This window comes from Nannospalax galili, unplaced genomic scaffold (assembly GCF_000622305.1).
Source record: "Nannospalax galili isolate Female #2095 unplaced genomic scaffold, S.galili_v1.0 scaffold17, whole genome shotgun sequence".
In the NCBI taxonomy this organism is placed as follows: domain Eukaryota; kingdom Metazoa; phylum Chordata; class Mammalia; order Rodentia; family Spalacidae; genus Nannospalax; species Nannospalax galili.
Window position 1 is genome coordinate 1,231,968 of NW_008342276.1, and position 18,295 is coordinate 1,250,262.

Below are 18,295 nucleotides of genomic sequence, written 5' to 3' on the forward strand. Positions count from 1 at the left end.
ATATCATTTACTCGGTTTCCAAAATCAAACAGAAAATCATACTATTCTGTAAAATCTACTGAGCTAAATCCTTCCTTAAAAAACTAATATTCCACTGTATGAATGAAATCAGTGGGTCACTACTTTGCAACCTCTGGTGTGACATTATTTAGGCAACAATGGGCTTGCCTGATGTCAAATGAAAATTCAAGGTTATGATACATTAATATAGATAGGCCACAGAGCAGTACCAGACTTCAAAAATGAAAGGTTGACAATGAAAATTATTTGATTGCTCCCAAAAGGAAATCTCAGAAATTCAGTTTGTTTCATAACTCAGCATTCATTAATTATGAGAACTCCCCTTGGCCTGGAGATCCATCTAACAGCCTATATGTTTGCATTGCTTCCCACTAAGAGATACCTAATATATTCATATAAATCTCTAGCACATCAAGTATTTAAGAAAGTAATTATATTTGCTATAAATACTAAATGTTCTTGTTACTCTTTTGCAGTTTTCTAGGGCTACTCCAAAATTTCCCAAAGGTTATGAGAGAACAGCTCTTCTGCTTACAAATTCTTCCACACAGTCGTCCTTAGTAATCACTCACTACAAATTTATTGATAGTGTAGATCTAAAGCAAATTGCAAAATTTCAATTGGCTGACAATCTGTTCACTAACACCAAATGAGTTGAACAACTTGCTGATTTTTCTGTCTTTATAGCAATTGTTACTATCTGATAGAGAAAGAATACTACTTCTAAAGACATGAGTAGACATATTTCCTACCACTTTCCCACTATTACAAGTAACCTCCATGGATACTATATACATAAATTAATAAGATGACACTGAGAGCTAAAGAAATGAAGGTAGGGGGCATAGGACCTTAGCACAGAGGTAAACTACCTATGATTTATTTTTGCCTCATAGATTCTAGAATGGAAGCTAAAGAAACTGAGAACTGAAACAGCAGAACTATGAGCCAACAAAGGGAAAAAGCCCCCAGGAAAGCTTACCCTCTCCAGGCAAAGGACCAGGCAGGGAAGGAATAGTCTAGACAAACAGAAAACTTTGACACTTACCAAACACCACTGGAAAAAAAAAAAAAAGCTATGGTCATATCCATACCCATGCCACTGAAGGCGTAGCAGAGAGTCTAGACTTCCATCCCTGGAGGACAGTGAGGAGACACCCTTAGCGGAGTCAGGAGAGGACAAGCAGAAAGTTCATCATAATGAGGCTAAAGCAAACCAGTGGTGTCGGTAGAAAACACAGAGTAAAATATCCTTCCATAATTTCTTAAAACTCTACGCAAATCTAGATTCATCTCAAGTGAGTGATTCTAATAAAGCAATTCTCTTTTTTTTTCTTTTAAGAGAGGGTCTCATTATGTAGACCAGGCTGACCTCAAACTGAACTTAGAACTCATAGAGATATGCCTGCCTCTGCCTGTTGAGTACTGGGATTAAAAGCCTATGTCATCACACCACTATTCTGTTTTTTAAAATTATATAGGAGGGAGGTCATGTATGAATGTGAGTGCAGGTGCCAGTTGGGGCTATAAAGAGGCCCTGTCTCAAAAAAAAAAAATCCATGGGCTGGAGAGATGGTTCAGTAGTTAATAACACTGGTTGTTCTTACTGAAGATCCAAATTCAAATCCCAGCACCCACATGGCAGCTAATAATTGTCCATAACTCCAGTCCCAGGGGATCTGACAGCCTCTTCTGACCTCCACAGGCATTTCACAACATGGGTGTACTTACCTACATGCAGGCAATACATACATACACATAAAATAAAAACAATAAATAATTTTTTAAAAAAATCTAAAAAACAAAACCCCCAAATCATGGACTAGTCAATACATCTAGTCTCCTAGTCTCTGTGGTTCACCTAGAACTTACTCCACTTATCTGGTTAAATAAAATTATGCTTAAAGAACATTTCTAGACAAAGACAGTATAGATTTAATATCCCTTATCCACAATGCTTAGGACCAGAAGTGTTTTAAAATATGAATTTTTAAACTTTTTTGTATATATAATAAGCGATCCTGAGAATGAGTCTCAGGTCTAACTCAAAATTCCTTGTCTCAGGTGCCCCTCATGTACATGTTGTGATGATCATGTCATCACTCTTGTTAGTGCACCTGCAATTTGACTGCAGTCTGACTCATGAAGTCAGGTATGTAATTTTCCAGTTTGTAGCATCATGTTAGTGCACAAAATGTTTCATATTTCACAGCCTTTGGGGTTCCAAGTCTTCAGATTAAGGATGTTCCCCCTGTATTATATCACTGAAGGTGCTGATATACAGTTTCATGATTATTCCCAGATTCTGTAAAAATTAGTAAAGAAAGGACATTTCTGCCTTTGAGAATTTATAACTGAAGGAAAAATAAGTACAAGAAAAAGACATATGAAAGAAATAAGCTGACCTAAACACTGAGCTATGCACTTCCACGTAATCACCAACACGACGAATGCCTCACCAAAGATAGCCCTCATCTCCACATACTGACTTTGGATGTCACATCTTCCATTCCTGCTTAAACCACCTTGGCCTCATACCTCATCTGAACTGCATGCCTGCAGCAGCAGTGACGAGTACCCGTGTGCACACATGATATCTTCCTAAAAGTTCTTTTTATGACAGATTCCATCTTAATTATCACAGTCATAGGGAAGAATGAAAGAGGAGCACAGCTCTCCCATCTTGGTGAGAAACAGACTCTTCAATAAATAACACAAATAAAAGTGATTAGCACAACAAGACACAATCAGAGTCAGACAAGGCTGAGAAGAGGCTTTAAAAAGGCATGCACAACGAAAGTCCAGTTTATGGGCATTACTACTAAATATATACCATCATAGTTCTTTGAGATGAAATAGAGCTGTCATTGGTATGATATCAGGGTACCTCCCTTTTCCCAGGCAGGTTTTAAGACCTGACTATGTGGGCTAGAGAGATGGCTCAGCAGTTAAGAGCACTGGTTGTTCTTGCAGAAGACCCAGGTTCATATCACAGCAACCACATGACATCTAACAACTGTCTGTATCCAGTCCCAGGGGATCTGACAGCCTCTTCTGTCCTCCATGGGCATTACACGACATAGGTGCACTTACCTACATGCAGGCAATACACTCATACACAATATAAAAATAATAAATAAAATATTTTTTAAAAGACCTAACTATGTAAAGTACATTATCAATTGCCACTAATTTATCTGCAATATTAGCAAGGCTTGCAGCTTTTCTGGATCTTACTTTCTTTATATATGAAACAAGAAAGTATACAGATATCTAAAAGCCCATCTCAGCTCAAAGTCACTACATAGTCACCATCTAAAGGGCAGTCAGAATATGCCCAGCTTCTCTCTTTCTGTCCATATGAACAGGGGTAAGTCTCTGCCTCTCTATTCCTTAGCTTCTTTGTCTGGATGTAAAAACAATAAGATTCCTCACAGCATTGTAAGAAAGATTTAATGGTTGCTTAATATAAAGTGCTTGGAACCATCTAGCATATATGGAAATATAAATATTGCCCATTAATATGCTTTATTATTTCAGAATTTCAGATATTTCAGTATTTCTCTTAAAATGTTGAGATAGATAACACTTTACAAAGTGTATAATCTTCCTGATAGTCACCTTTGATAATTAATAAATTGATAAATTATGAAGGTGAGTGTGGTGGTACATGCCTATAATCCTAGCATTAAGGAGGCCAAAGTAGAGGATTGTGAGTTTGAGGCCAGATTGGGCTAATTAGTAAGTTCTAAGTCAACTTGAACTATATAACAAGGCATTGCCTCAAAAAATTAAATAATAAATAGAAATAGTATATCAGATTATGCCAAAAGCATACTCTTAAAAAGTAAAGAGAATTTGGGGAGGAACTACATTACAACAGTAAGTATATTAGTATTACATAATTCCCTCCTGACCATGAAAAAAAAGTATACATATGTCCAAAGCTGTGTAACATGAAAATGACTTGCACATTTACTTTAGTGTCTACCAGCATGGTCCTTCCTTTTCGAGTATAGTGGAGAGACCAGGAAAAGAAGTATTTGATTCAGGACTTCATATCAGAGCCCAAGTTTCTGCATTTCTATGAGCCTTCAAGGGCTGCCTTCTCATTCATCAACCTTGCTTCGAGGGATAGAGCACTAGGCTTTTACAATGAGAAACAGACTTTCAAATAACAAAGATGACTTTGGCTATACCAAAATCCTATTAATTCACCTAATCTGAAAAGTGTCTTACTCAACACAATGAGCAATACAATCATGTCTATAAAGTACTTTAGATCTTACATAAAACTCTAACATGAGTACATATATCGACATGTGCTGGATAGCTTTAGTGTCAACTTGACACACCTAAGTTGAGGGAGCCTCAATCAGGGAATTGCCTCTATTGGACTGGCCTGTGGCCATGTCTGAGGGGCATCTTCTTGATGAGTGATGTGGGAGGGCCCAGCCCACTGTGGGTGGTGCCACCCCTGGGCAGGTGGGCCTGTGTTGCATAAGAAAACGTGCTGAGCAGGGGCCAGGGGAGAAAGCCAGTAAACAGCATTCTTCCATGGCCTGTGTTCCACCTCCTGCCTCCAGGTTCCTGCTCTGAGTTCCTACCTTGGGCTCCCTGATGAACTGTGACCTGGGAGATGTAAGCTGAATAAACCCTTTCTTCCCCAAGTTGGTATCAGTCAGAGTATTTTGTCACAGCAATGAAAAACAAACTAAGATGGCACATAAAAGGTTTCATATTGTCAAACATGTTGTTCAGGATTTAATTTATGTGATACAATTTTCACAGTGACAAAGACAAACTCACATAGTCTTCTTAAGTGGACACATATGACAGGGGAAATATCCCCTGATTTGAATTTGGCAAGCTGCAGGAAGACCTCTGGTTAAAGATGTTTCCCCATCATTGTGAAAGTCAGATTTTAATATTGGCATGGTAGACAAAAAGCGATTCGTAAAAAAATGCTTTGTTTTCTAGTTTCTAATTTTTTTTAGCAAGTTTCTAGTTTCTAATTTTTGTGTAGCCCCACCTGGCCTGGAAGTCACTACATAGATCAAGCTGGCCTGGATCTCAGAGAGATCTGCCTGCTGAGATTAAAGGTGTCTGCCACCAAGGTTGGCTAATTTTTAAATGCTTAGTGGAGCTTGAGTTCTGCTATGAAAGATATGAACCTTACCCTTAGAGATGGGAACCCAATCCTGAGGGGTCCTCCTTTGTGAACTTGCAATTGGAAACAAGACATTTTCTTTCTTTTTGAATACTTTATTTATTATTTTCCTTTTATGTATTTTTGCCTGCATGAATGTAAGTGCACCACATGTGTGCAATGCCCACGGAGGCCAGAAGAGGGTGCCAGATCCTCTGGAACTGGAATTCCAGATGGTTGTTAGCCACCATGTCTGTTCAGGGAATTGAACCTTGGTTCTGTGGAAAAACAGCAAGTGTTCTTAACTGTTGAACCATCTCTCCAGCTCCACAAAATATTTTCTTAAAACAATGAAAAATAATTAATGAAGAACTTGAAAAGGGAAAAGTAAATTATTTCAGGACTGAGCTTCTTATGAGAAACTCAGAAAAAAACTTCACAGCCCCTCACTGAAGATGCAATGAAGTTAATAACTCTTGGAGCGACCAAGTATCCGTGATGCTTGAAGAAACTCTCCTCCAGCTTTGGAAGACATATGACTTCAGAATTTCAGAGGTTTCCCAAAAATACACAAAACACAGAAAACACTTCCCTCCTTTGCCAAAACACATTGGCCCTTTGTTTATGTTACATTTTCCCCTTCTATATATTGAGAAGAATAAGATCCCTTCATAGCATTGATAAGGCTGAGCATAGGGAAGGAAAATGGGAGGCAGCTCAGTCAATGCTGTCTTGAAATCTTCTTTCACACCTCTTTCTGAAATGTAAATATGGACTGGGTCCAGCTTTCCCAGTCCCAACGACTTTGGCTGACAGCGGTTGGTATGGAAGTCATTTCCCTTCTAGGTGCAGTAGCTGCTTTCCACAGACTCAACAAAGACACGAAATATCATTAACATCTGATTCCGCAAAGGTTGACAACCACTTCTTTGTTTTAGCCAGCAGTCAGGGGAAAGCTGCTGTGCATTACTCGATCATGAGCAAAATTATACCTATTAGGCCCTGATATGAGTATTGGAATATTTCTCTCATTTGTGCACAGTGCTGGAGTTTGAATATGCCTATTGTTTTCACAGTATCCATTACATATTTTAAATGGCATGGAAAGATCATATATGTAAACATGACTTCAGCTGAAGCTGAGTGATGCTTGGCAAAGCAAGAGAGGCTGCCGGACCTCCTTGAGCTCTGGTTTCAAGGAAAGGAGTGCCAAGAGATTTGGGGGAATGGCTGATGGTTAGAAAAGAGTGAGAGGGATTGATCAACGGGTGCTCCCACAATAAAGAGGCCTGGGTCTCTTCCCCTGACACAACACACAAAGCTACAGAGCTCACCAGCTCCTCGAGTTTGTGGCAAGCAGAAGGAGGAGGAAAGACCTGCCTGAGAGTCTGAAATAGCAACAGAGAAGGATCTGGAAGAAAGGGGAGAAGGCAGATGGGGTGCGGCTTCAGGGTTCATAAATAAAAATAGTGGCAGGGGGGGTTCAGGGGGAGAACATCTCCAAATTTAAGAGTGCTTCCAAAATAGCCATTAATCACATTCTCTAAGATAAAAGCAAGAATTCTAAGCTGCTTTTTTTTTTTTTAAGCGCGGGTGTTTTTCCTTCAGTCTTCAGAATAGGAAATAGAATTAGCCTAAAAACATGGAATCAACTGATTAAGAACTCTTGAAGCTTGCTGGGGTCAAGAGGCACGCTCCACAGCAGCATCTCCTCCACTTGCTGCCACGGGCCTTGCAAGCAGAAACATTTTTGCACACAGAAGGTGATGCTTTCAGAAACCTGTAATCTTAATCATTCGCAGAGCAGAGTACATGCCTCCTCCCCAACATAAAAGTCCCTGGAGCCCTGGGTCTCATGTTGGAATGTTTATTGACATTTTTCTAAGAGACACTCTCAAAATTATCCTGTGTTTTACTCATCATTAGACCATATTTAGAGTGCATTTTATGCCTTTTTAGATTAGACTTGGATTTTCCTGATAACTAGGACTATAAGAACAAGGAATAAGTCGTTATTTGAAGAATTTAGGCCATATAGATAAAAAAAATTTCCTCAAGGCCAAAAGTACACTAAAATGTTTATTTTGTTAAATAATTCTGTATTTTGATAGATGGCTCACACTCACCTTTAGTCTGAAAACCTGGCCTTAGGCAACCTTAGAGTAGCAAGCTAATAGCTGTTTATTGCTGGGGAAGGGAGCGAAATTACTTATTTAACTCTACTAAAGTTATCTATAACAAATCAAATCAAAAGATGTATTTCTGAGACATCTATAAGCCACTATAGCAAGACACGTAAGAGACATCTCCTCAAAGAGTTTGTCAGCATCTTACAAAGTCAAACTGTGACAAAAAAAAATTAAATAATGAACAAAAAAACAGATGAGGAGATTCAGTGGCAAGTGAGTTGCAGAACAGAGCCCAGCAAGGGTCCAGGACAGCTCTATCAAGTAAGAGAGGCTTGCCCTGCCTCAAAATCAATGCTACTTACTAGAACTAAGCAATATCAATAGGTAGAAATTTTCTGAAAAATACTGTAAACAATTTTATTTCCATCTCTATGTCTTATTTCCCTACAAAGATTTAAGTACTAACTCTTCTTGTCAGTAGAGTGTCTCTTTTTGGAAAACATCTGAGGACATCTTAATAACCAATCAATCCAGTATAGTGTTAAAAGATAAGTCTGTAGCTCCTGCCATTTAGAGAAATCCATCCACACTGCCTTTCTCCTGTTTGGTTGAAATCAGATGTGGAAAAACTGTTCTTACTAGAGTCAAATACATTCCCTATGCACAACCTTCCACCATATTCTGGGCAGTAGGGACCCCTCAAGCTCCATTTATTCATTATAGGACTACATATCTACATACCTCCAGCAGCACAAATATGAAGATGAACACACACACACACACACACACACACACACACACACACACAAGAATAGGCTTACTTAAGAAATACTGTAGCTATAACCATTAAGTATAAATAGATAAATTTTCTTCTGTTAGAAGAGAATATTTCTCTTCCTTTTAGTGCAGAAACAACTGAGTATGTGCAAAAGTCCAGTGCATAAGCACCATACTTTCCATTGGGGTTATGATTTTATTAGATCCAAATAAAAGGTTATTGCACAGTAACTCTACAATTAGCTCACACCACCAGTGGACAATGGTGGCAGTGTTTCCTAAGACCTGATGAGGATTCCAGGTGTTCCAAACTCCTGTGATTATTCTCACAACCCCAGCAACTAGCCAAGTTGCTATTTTAGGTCCCAAACACAAAGAATTTGTTTGTAATATTCAAGACAGGGCAATATCTAAATTTTTTGGAAAATACTTTATTTTGCAAAGAGTTGCAATTTATAAACTTTCAACAGGTGTGAAATGGAAAAGTTCAAAAGCCCCTATCCAATCCATTATTCAACCCAGCATGCCAGGCACTATAAGAACTGTATGAAAATTGACTGCAATTCAGAGGAAATAACCCAAGGAGTTTGTAAATCTTCACTAGCTCTTAAGCAATCTAGTCACATTTAGTAGTTCATAACATTGACTGATCTCTTTTCCATGAAATGAAATCTGACCTAAATTCCATTAACACCTCCTCCCTAAGTCACTGTTTCTCCAGCCACTTGGGTCTCCCCTTGTTGGAACTCTTTCTGTAGCCTCATGTAGGAGAAGGCAACCTGGGGAGTGGAGGCAGTCAACCTTCTCCTTAGGAGACCTTTCGTGTCCAGCTCCTGGCAGAGCAGATTGATTTCTGTGTCACTCTAGGTTGAATGATCACTTCAATTCTCTGCAACACAAACATTTTGTAGTTCTGTCCTTCGCTGAGAAACATTTCTTCTCCTCTCATCAAGCTTCCCCTCGCTTCTTGGGATCACAGGACAGCAGAATGCAGCTAACAGACAGCAGAATGCATCTCTTGTACTTAGAAGGCAAAGCCGCACTTTGTTCGGACCTAAAATAAAATGTAGGTTCAGGAGTTCAAGTAGGACCAAAGTTAAAAACTCACCCAATGCTTGTCTATGCAATTAGTATATTAAAAAGTAATAATTAAAGATAAAAAGGGGCTTATAATGTTAAAATGACTAAAGAGGAAAAGCATATGAAATTGTGAAGACAGGTTGTAATGGGGATTTGATTTATTATATTAGAATCGAGTAGAATAGAATCTCATGTTCAGCACTCAGCAGTTATAAATGAGTAAGGATGTTAGAACCCAAAACCTTATTATGCAGGAGGGGGGTACATATTTAGTTTATTTTCTCAGATTAAATATCCAGCTTTTCAAGTGATGCAATCATAATTGACATTTTAATAACAATCCAGACAAGAGGACCTTTTGCACATTGGAAAATATACAGTCATTTGACACCATGGGTAATAAAATGGTATTTTAAATACCATAGATGCCAAAGAAAAAGAAAGTTCCCTCTTAAAAGTAAATCTGAACCAGGAAAAAAAAGAAGATAATATGCCACCCCCCAAAAGTACTCACTTTAAACCTGGGAGGTACAGGATAAGAAACTTCTTTACTTATTTAAAGTACTATTTCTGTTTGCCTTATATCGGTTCAAGCACAAGCACTCTCGAATTCTCTATATACAATAGAAGGCACGTGCAAGGAGTTACTATCTACTTTGACACAAAAAAGTCATAATTTATCCATTTCACAAGCTTCCAAGAAACATAGTGTTAGAGTTCCTCTTGCAAAAAAAAAAAGAAAAGAAAAGGGTTTCCCTTATACAGCAAGAAGAGGGGAAAATCAGCCTCATTCTCTTTTATATTGAACACTTTCATGGAATGTTCCAGAATTCAGATTCCAATACAAAAGCAGTAGTACTCTTAGTAACAAAAATTCATAAGTATTCAATTTTCACAGTCTATGAAATGCTTATGACTTAATCATCAAAACACTACAGAACAGATAGTTTTCTTCCCTCCCCCCCCCACACAATAAAGATGAACAAAGATCAGGAGAACTCCACCTAACCATGCCTCAGACCTCCATAGCTGGTTAACTATGCAACTACACCATGTCTGTGATCTTCCCGCCTCTGACACAAGCTCTTCCTAGCACACCTTACTGTATCTCCTTCGTAGATATGAACAATGTAACCTCAGATTTCCAGTCTCTCCACTACAAAGAGGAAAGCCACTCTTAGGAAGCCTTCTAGGACTGGGCAGTAAGACAGTTCAAGAGCTCTACTCTATGTAAGTTCAAGTTCTTTTTGAAGGTCAGTTCCTAAAACAAGAGATAAATGAACAGACATCTTCTTCCCATCCGTCAGGACCCCACAGAAACAGGACCCATTAAGAAACAGGATCTTAGTCCGTTTTCCATGTGGAACTTTGACTCCTTGGCCTCTGTGTTATTTTGTGTAATATGAACCAGAAAAAGGTGATCACCTAAAGAATTGCATAGTATCTTCAGGTAGAGTTAGTTTTATGCAAATAAACCTTTAACTTGTGCCTCAATCTGGACCCAATTCCTACCATCACCCTCAAAAATAGGAAGAGAAGACACTTCTCCTCACATCCATCTATTATGAACACATCTATAAACTCCAAAACCTGAATCATACATGATCGAGACTTCATTCCCCAACTTCCCATCTAACCAGCTCACGTTTCTCCACCCTCCTTCTGCAGATATCTTTTGCAAATTTCAGTTATTTAGCTTTAATCCCTCCTCTACTTTCATGACAGAAAACAATATTATATGGACCTTTCATGTCCCCACACAATGGCCCTAATAAATGTTTAAATGGTAAAAGCAGAGATAATACATGTAATCCTTAGAGATTTAGAGGTGTTTTAGAGGTGTACTGCCCCAGTATTATTAGTTTATCTCCCTAGAATAAACCTGGAGATGAATTCACCTGTCTCCTGCCTCTTAAAGGAGATTGTCTTAAATTCTAAGATGATGAGTGATCTCTCTCTCTCTCTCTCTCCTTTCAGAGAAGATAATATGGTATACCAAGAAGCCTTCGTGAAGTCACTTACCCCTATTGAGCATGGAGAACTGGTATAAGTCATTTTCTGGTGGCTGTTTTGAATGTAATAAACATCTGTGTCTGAAGCCCAAACCTCTTATAACTTCTGTCAGTATTTGTATACAAATAGGGCAAACTGGCCTGTTAGCTTGCAAAATCTTGGACACTTCTCAGTTTTAGATGGAACTTCCAATGCAGAACCTTAGATTATGTACAACACTCTCTTTACCTGCTTTAAGCCTCTTCAACATTCTCTCATCCACATTCTCTTCCTCCCTTCCTTTGAATACATTCACCACTCTATCCATTAGTGTTATTTTCTGATGCTCAATTCTAAGGCTCTTTCTTGCAACACTTCTTCTAGCAGATCACACATGGTTTTCAAGTCTGCATGACCCTGTACAGTTTGGGCACATCTTAGCACTGTTCCAAACACTGAGCACTGTCTATATTTGTATCAGTTCCTTCCCCTCTCCTTAGAATACCTAGAATAAGGACAGCATTGCCACAATCTGTCACCATTTCTATACCATGAACATCTATCATTATTTCAATACATGACTCCTCCAAGAAGCCTTCCTAACCACCCCAGATACTGAGCTGCTTTCTTTTCTGAAAAAAAAACATAAGTTTCTAGAAAACCACGTATGTCTCATGTGGCACACTCAAAACAATTCTTTGATCAAATGTTTGTCTAATTCAGTAGATTGTGAAATATCTCACTTCAGCAAGTAGGGTCCAGTGTAACGCAGAGGGTGCCTTCAGTTAACATATGTTGAATAAATGATTGCTTAAAAGACTGGAAATTAACGTTTTTCCAAAGGCTTTGGTTCTTGTCTTTTTCCTCATCTCCATGAACCCCAGCACAGAAAAATCTTGTGACGATTTCCAAGGAAGGCATTCATGTTATGTTGAAAGGCTCATCATAAGCACATGGGAAGGCATGACAAGCAAGGCTATTGTGCTTTTCATGACAAAGCACAATTCCTATCACACACTTCTGCCACCACGTCACCCACAGGCATCCCTATATCACTAAAGTGAAAGTAAGCTCAACTAGGTAGGAAACAGCTCGCTGAGCAACAGCTTAGATAAGCGAGTCATGTTAGAATATGCAGGACTTTTTGTTTCTTAGCACCTTTTTTATGAAAACACTTAATGAATTCCGTATTCCACCTACTCAAGGACATGAAGTGACTCTATCAATCTTGGAGTATGAAGAAGGAATGAGTTTCATGAGCCTGAGTCTCAAGCAAGAGAATCAGCATATTTGCTGTGTTGTTGACTCCTGCCAAAACAAGAGTAATTGCTCTGGGAAGATGATGAGCAAGGCCACCAATCGTGAAGGTAAAAACAGAGCAAAGACTGAAACCCCAAAAACAGAAGGGAAGGGGGATATCAGGTAACATGTTCCTCGGGACTGAAACTTTAATTAGGAGGGTAAGTGCTCATTGCAGGCTTCGTCCCTGGAATACTTTGGCTAAGAGAGTCCAACGAGTGTTAAAATCATTACCAAGCAGCCCCAATCTAAACAAGCATCCACCATTTCCATTTCACACTGAGATGAAATTACTTTGCTATGTACAACTGAAGAAAGAGAGAAAGAAAGAAAGAAAGAAAGAAAGAAAGAAAGAAAGAAAGAAAGAGAGAGAGAAAGAGAAAGAAAGAAAGAAAGAAAGAAAGAAAGAAAGAAAGAAAGAAAGAGAAAGAGAGATCTGATGTCAGTTTCTCCTCTCCCAGAGGGGTTATGAAAGCCCCTGCTCCCTACCCTCTGCTTCTTGAATTTAGGTGTTGGACATTGGACTTCTTGGAAAAGTTTTACAGCAAGTACTTAGACTAGTAACACCAGCATGTCTGCCTGGTACAAAGCTGATTTTCCATGTGAGCGCACACAGGGCCATCCCATCAGCGGAGCAACTCTGACAAGCATCTGAGTGAGGGGAAAGGAAAGCCCAGGGCTGTTTATAACAAGAGTCATCAAGAAACAGAAGCGGGTTTAGCTGGAGGGAGCAAAGCTGTAAGAACTGACGAGGATGGTGCCCAGAAAGCGGGGAAGAAGCCGTTTCCTTGAGAGACATGCCCCTCCTATATTTTCAATTACTCTGGATGTCTGGGGCTCATTTCTAATTGACAGAGCAGGAAATGCAAAGACATTCTCCAGGCAGCCAGTATGATTAGCATGCAGGAACCTGAGGCTTTGTGCCTAGAGCAACTTTTTATTACAAAAAAAGATAAAAATGATGTATTGTATATTATATTCCATCAGCAGAGATATGAAGATCATAATGCATGAAATACTGCCTTGCCTCGCCCCACCTATCAATAGATTTCTTGGTGCCATTGGAAGGCATCAACCTGCCTTCCTTCTCACTTTTTTTTTATTTTTATTTTCTGGGGATTTTTTTCATATCTTTTTCTTTCAAGAAATGTACATGATGAAACCTGTAAAGCAAATCACTCAGAAGAGTGATTGGAAGCAAGTTAAAATGAGTAGTGTTTAAATAATTAACACCTGCCAAATGAGGACGAGGGGCCTTATTGCTAATATTAAATCACATCCTTTAACATCTGAAACAGATGACAGTGAGCCATTCCAAGCAGCCAAGACAAGAAGCTGTATTTTAGTTCTTGGAAAGTTGAATGAGTTTCAATAAAGTTGACCAAAACAAGCCTCATTTCAATTTAGTTGATTCTACTGCAGAAAGCTGGGTTTTCATGAAAGCTTTTCTCTGGTTTAATATACTTTGTAAAAGAATAGTTTTTAAGACATGGGTTATATTTATTATTCAGTAAACTAATGATGTATGTTCCACCTAGCTGCCATGAAGCCTTATAAGCAAAAAAAAATTGAAGGTAGTATCTTGTTACCAAGAAAAAAAAATGGACTTGCCAAGATTCCAGTCTCTAAATATAAACTACAATGCTAATGCCAGATAAAAAATAAGGATTTGTTTGCCTCCCCACCTACCAGCAAAGAAAACAAGAAAAGGACTATCCTCATCTGGACAGAGTTTGAAATTTTCATAAACACTTAGATAATTTTCAACCCTAATTCATAAAGAAGAAAAGACAAAATGTCAAAGTCTAGTGGGAACTCCAGTGCCTCTGCATTCCTGTCTCACCTGGAGTTCTATGCCTGGTCCTTGAACTAGACTTGTATGACAGTCATCATGGCCAAGGGCTTGCTTCCAGCTAACCCCCTGAATTTCAAGAGCTAAAAATGCCAGCAGAGTCATCAGCTCATCTTGCCTAGCAGCCTCCAGACCAGACAAGGGGGAGGCTCCTGTGAGGGGTGGTATTTGGGGAATGTTAGGCACCAAAGAAGATGCTAACCCCTTCTTGCATTAATGAGACCATTCACTTTAATTGGAGTTAGAGTTGCAACCACCTTCTTATAAATTAGCAAGGTTCTTTGACAAGCCAGATGTTTCATATTCAAACGTTTAGAAAGTATTTTACACCTGAAACTATCCATCATTTTAGGTATCCCAGCTTTATTTAACAGTTTTTTTTTTCTCCCAAACTATGCAGGGACTTTGACTCCAATAAGATCTGTTTATAAAAAGTTCAGGCTTGTTAAAACCATACAATGCTTACGGCATAAGAAACAGTGAACTTCATTATGAAAACATCTTTTGGAAATAGTTATCAATGGATCTGATAGCATGTTATTCAGAAAATGAGTTGGTGCTAGCTAGCCATCATATGATCAGAAGTAATTTAACTACTCTGAGGAAAAAGTATGACATGACAGATGCTCCTTCTTTATTCCTTTTTCCTAAAACCAAATCCCTCCAAGCCACTGAATTCTAACCATTCAGGAGATTGTGCTGATAGGGAGACCAAGGAAGCCAAAGATGTACGTTTAGATAGTCTCCTGATTGACCACAGAATCTGAAAAGTTTGTTTCTTCCCCCCAAAAAATAATGCATGCATGCCTACTCCAATGAGGATAAGTGTACAAGCACTGTACAAATTGCTAGTACTACCTACAGGCAAAACTGCATCATCCTAAGAACACTTGCTCAAGGGTAGGCAGGCACTTGGGGTCTTGAACAGCAGCAGTGGAACCCAAGCCCATCTAATTCCACAAAGGCATGTCCTAAAGGTAACCCTATCTTCATGAAAAGCTTTTAAACTCTGGTATATTGGGGATCCATTTTTAGTCACATAGTACGGATGAAAAGTGACTATGATATTTCAAACACACATGTTAAAATATTGTTCCTAAAGCTTTCCAAACAAGCCTATGTTTCGTTTCATCTTTACTTTAATAAATGCAGTACTAATCATTGTAGATGGTAAAGCAATACTCAGGGCTGAGCCAGGTTTTGCTTTGGGACCTGAGGAAAACCATAAAGCATAAGGTACATAACATCAGGAAATATGGGTTTCTTTCCATCTCTACCACAGAATCACAGGTTGCTTAATGTCACTTAATGACTTAGTTTTCTCATATTTAATGTGTTTTCACCTATGTCTATAAAAGCCACAGAAAACATTTAAAGTTGAAATTGCATCCTTGGAAGTATAAAAATAAATAAATAAAATATAAGAATAAGAGTGTGAGAGATGGAGAGAAGAAATCAAAAGGAATGGGAAATGAATGGGAAATTTCAAAAGAAAAGTAAAGTAAGGGTGAGAGAGAAGAGAAGAGGGTAGAGCAGAAGTGGGGCTGGAGGAGGGAGGGGAAAGAGAGAAGAGAGAGGCCAGACACAAAGTATTATGTTGTGTTTAGACTGTATCCTTCAAGAAAATTAAAAAGAGATCTGGAATAAGTAGAACTAATTAAAACTAGCATGAGGTCCATTCTCACATACCTGCAATTTTCAGTGCCTGACAGAACCGTAGTTCATGAGTTTCATGCTTGCCCTTTCAAAGACAGTGCTTCCCAGAGTAGACAGTGTGAACTCATCCACCATCCCACTATTTCTCTTTCATCAGTAGCTTCAGATGAGACAGTCCTTTGGCACGGTTTTTCTTAGGTTCGGCCTTCACCTTTCCATCTTTCCCCATCCTCATTCTGTTAAGGTCAATTCACAAGGCATCTCAGCAATTACAGTCTGAAAGCTAGTCATCAGACTCAAATCCCACTTTTCTCACCTAGTAGCAATCTAACTTGCAGGAAAGAAGTTTTCATGTTTTCAGTTTTGCATCCCTTGTTGAACAAATCTTCACCATGTACACACTGCAACGCAAGCATTACTCCAACAGAATCCAAGTGTAGAAATATGATTGATTCATTGCCCTCATGGGACTTAACTTTCTACCCCCCAACCATCCCTACCCCAACTACTAGAGATACAACCCAGGCGATCCTGTACTCTAGATAAGTACTCAGCTACAATCCCAGCTGCCTTTTTAATTTTTAGTTTGAGACAGTCTCACTAACTTTTTTTGGACTAACCTTGAGCTCATCCTATAGTTCAGGTTGGCCTGGAACTTCCAATTCTCTTGCCTCAAGCTCCAGAGTAATTAGAATTATAGGCTTGTGCCAGCCACCAGGCCTGCCTTAAGTTCATGTTTATATTCTTGATAAACATTTTTAATGAGTTTTGAAGGGATGAAATGCAGATAATTTACTTAGCTCATTGCTTGGAACATGGCAAGTAGTTAATCAATGGCAGTTGCAAAATGATGTCACCAAAGACAACAGCTAAAATGGGGAAGCTCTGTTTCTTCCCTCTGAAAGTCACAAAAAATTACAAAACTGTAATTTTCATATGAAGTGATCAAGTCAGTCATATTCCCAAAAGAACAACCATAGCTGGTCAGTTCCAACACAAGTCTCAGGCAGGGTTACCATAGAGTGACTTTGCTACCGCGTGCACAGAAGACACAGGCCTTGCCAATAAGCCTAAGTATTCTCTGGAAGACTAATCAGAGGAATAATAGAGTAGTACCAGCCAAGTATATTTAGATAAGTTCTGTGACTTTATCCAAATTTCCCACTTTCCTGTTTATCAACCCACGAATCTCATGTCATTTCATTCTATCTGCCTAAAATGCTCTCACACCCTCCCACCCAGATATCTGCTTGTGCTGTTTAAATATCTGCTCATCCAAGAGAGCTTCCCTAATGGACTATATAAAATGGTAGATCCTCATATTTCAGCTGTGTTCTATCCACTTCACAACTTCCATTTATCTACCTTCGGATTACATGATAACACACAGGAATACAGACTTGTTTTGTCTCTGCTGCTTACCTCAGAATTCTAGGAACATTAGCACAAATTTTACCATTCTCATTACTGAAGATTCCATCATCTAGAACAGGTCTTGATGAACAACGCTGTTCTGTGAGAGTTAGGCAAATAGCTTGGTGGTAGATTGCCTGTATAGCACACACAAGGCCCTGGGTTTGATCCAGCACCACAGATATAAACAACAACAACAACAAAACAAAATGCTGTCTGTCAATGTTTGCTTAAAAAGTCACAAAACACATTAAAAATTGCCTGAAAGTTCACTAGGATTGTAGAGCCATTGAATCTTGCTCTAAGGGTGTATAGGTAATTAGAGAAATCCCTTAACCCCCAGGTTCCGAATCTCTAAATTCCGGTGTATTTATCTATCATTCCAAATGTTGGATAAACAGCTTATCAGAAACTGCTCTTGTGGTTTTTCAGTTGAGATCTTTTTGAATATGGAACGATCCATAGCTCTTTAAGACCTTACATAAGGAACATGAAAAAAAGAGGAGAATCTTCCTACCAGCTCTATTGTCTAGACAAGTGGTTCCCAAATTTTAACTTGCATGAAAAATACCTGGAAGCCTTGTGAACTGAGATAATTGGGGCCTCCTCTAAGAACTGATTTAGTAGGCCTAGGATGAGACCCAAGAGTTTTCATCTCTAGCAAGTTCCCAGTTCTGCTGCTGGTGGTGTTCAGGGATAACATTTTAAGAATCTCTTCTCATTTCAGTGAAATACAGCAGTCTCTGCTACAGCCCTTCCACATTCACTCTGATGCCACCTCAAATGACTCTGTAAGAGAAGTAATGGTGGCATTTACTCCCTGATTTAACAAACTTGAAAATTATGCTCAGGGAGTGAGGGCAAGTTTTGTGTTTTAGTTCCATAATGAAATCTAGGCTTCAGCATCATTAACCAATCTGCTTCATA

General features: G+C 38.9%; 1 long non-coding RNA gene across 1 annotated transcript in view; it reads right to left on the reverse strand.

Moving 5' to 3' along the window:
- Positions 1-8,551: 8,551 nt before the first annotated feature.
- LOC108491082 overlaps positions 8,552-18,295 on the reverse strand; it is a 109,675-nt gene continuing 99,931 nt past the window's right edge. Inside the window, exon 3 of the long non-coding RNA XR_001872554.2 lies at positions 8,552-9,130. This is a non-coding gene — a long non-coding RNA (uncharacterized LOC108491082). The remainder of the gene's footprint in view (positions 9,131-18,295) is intronic.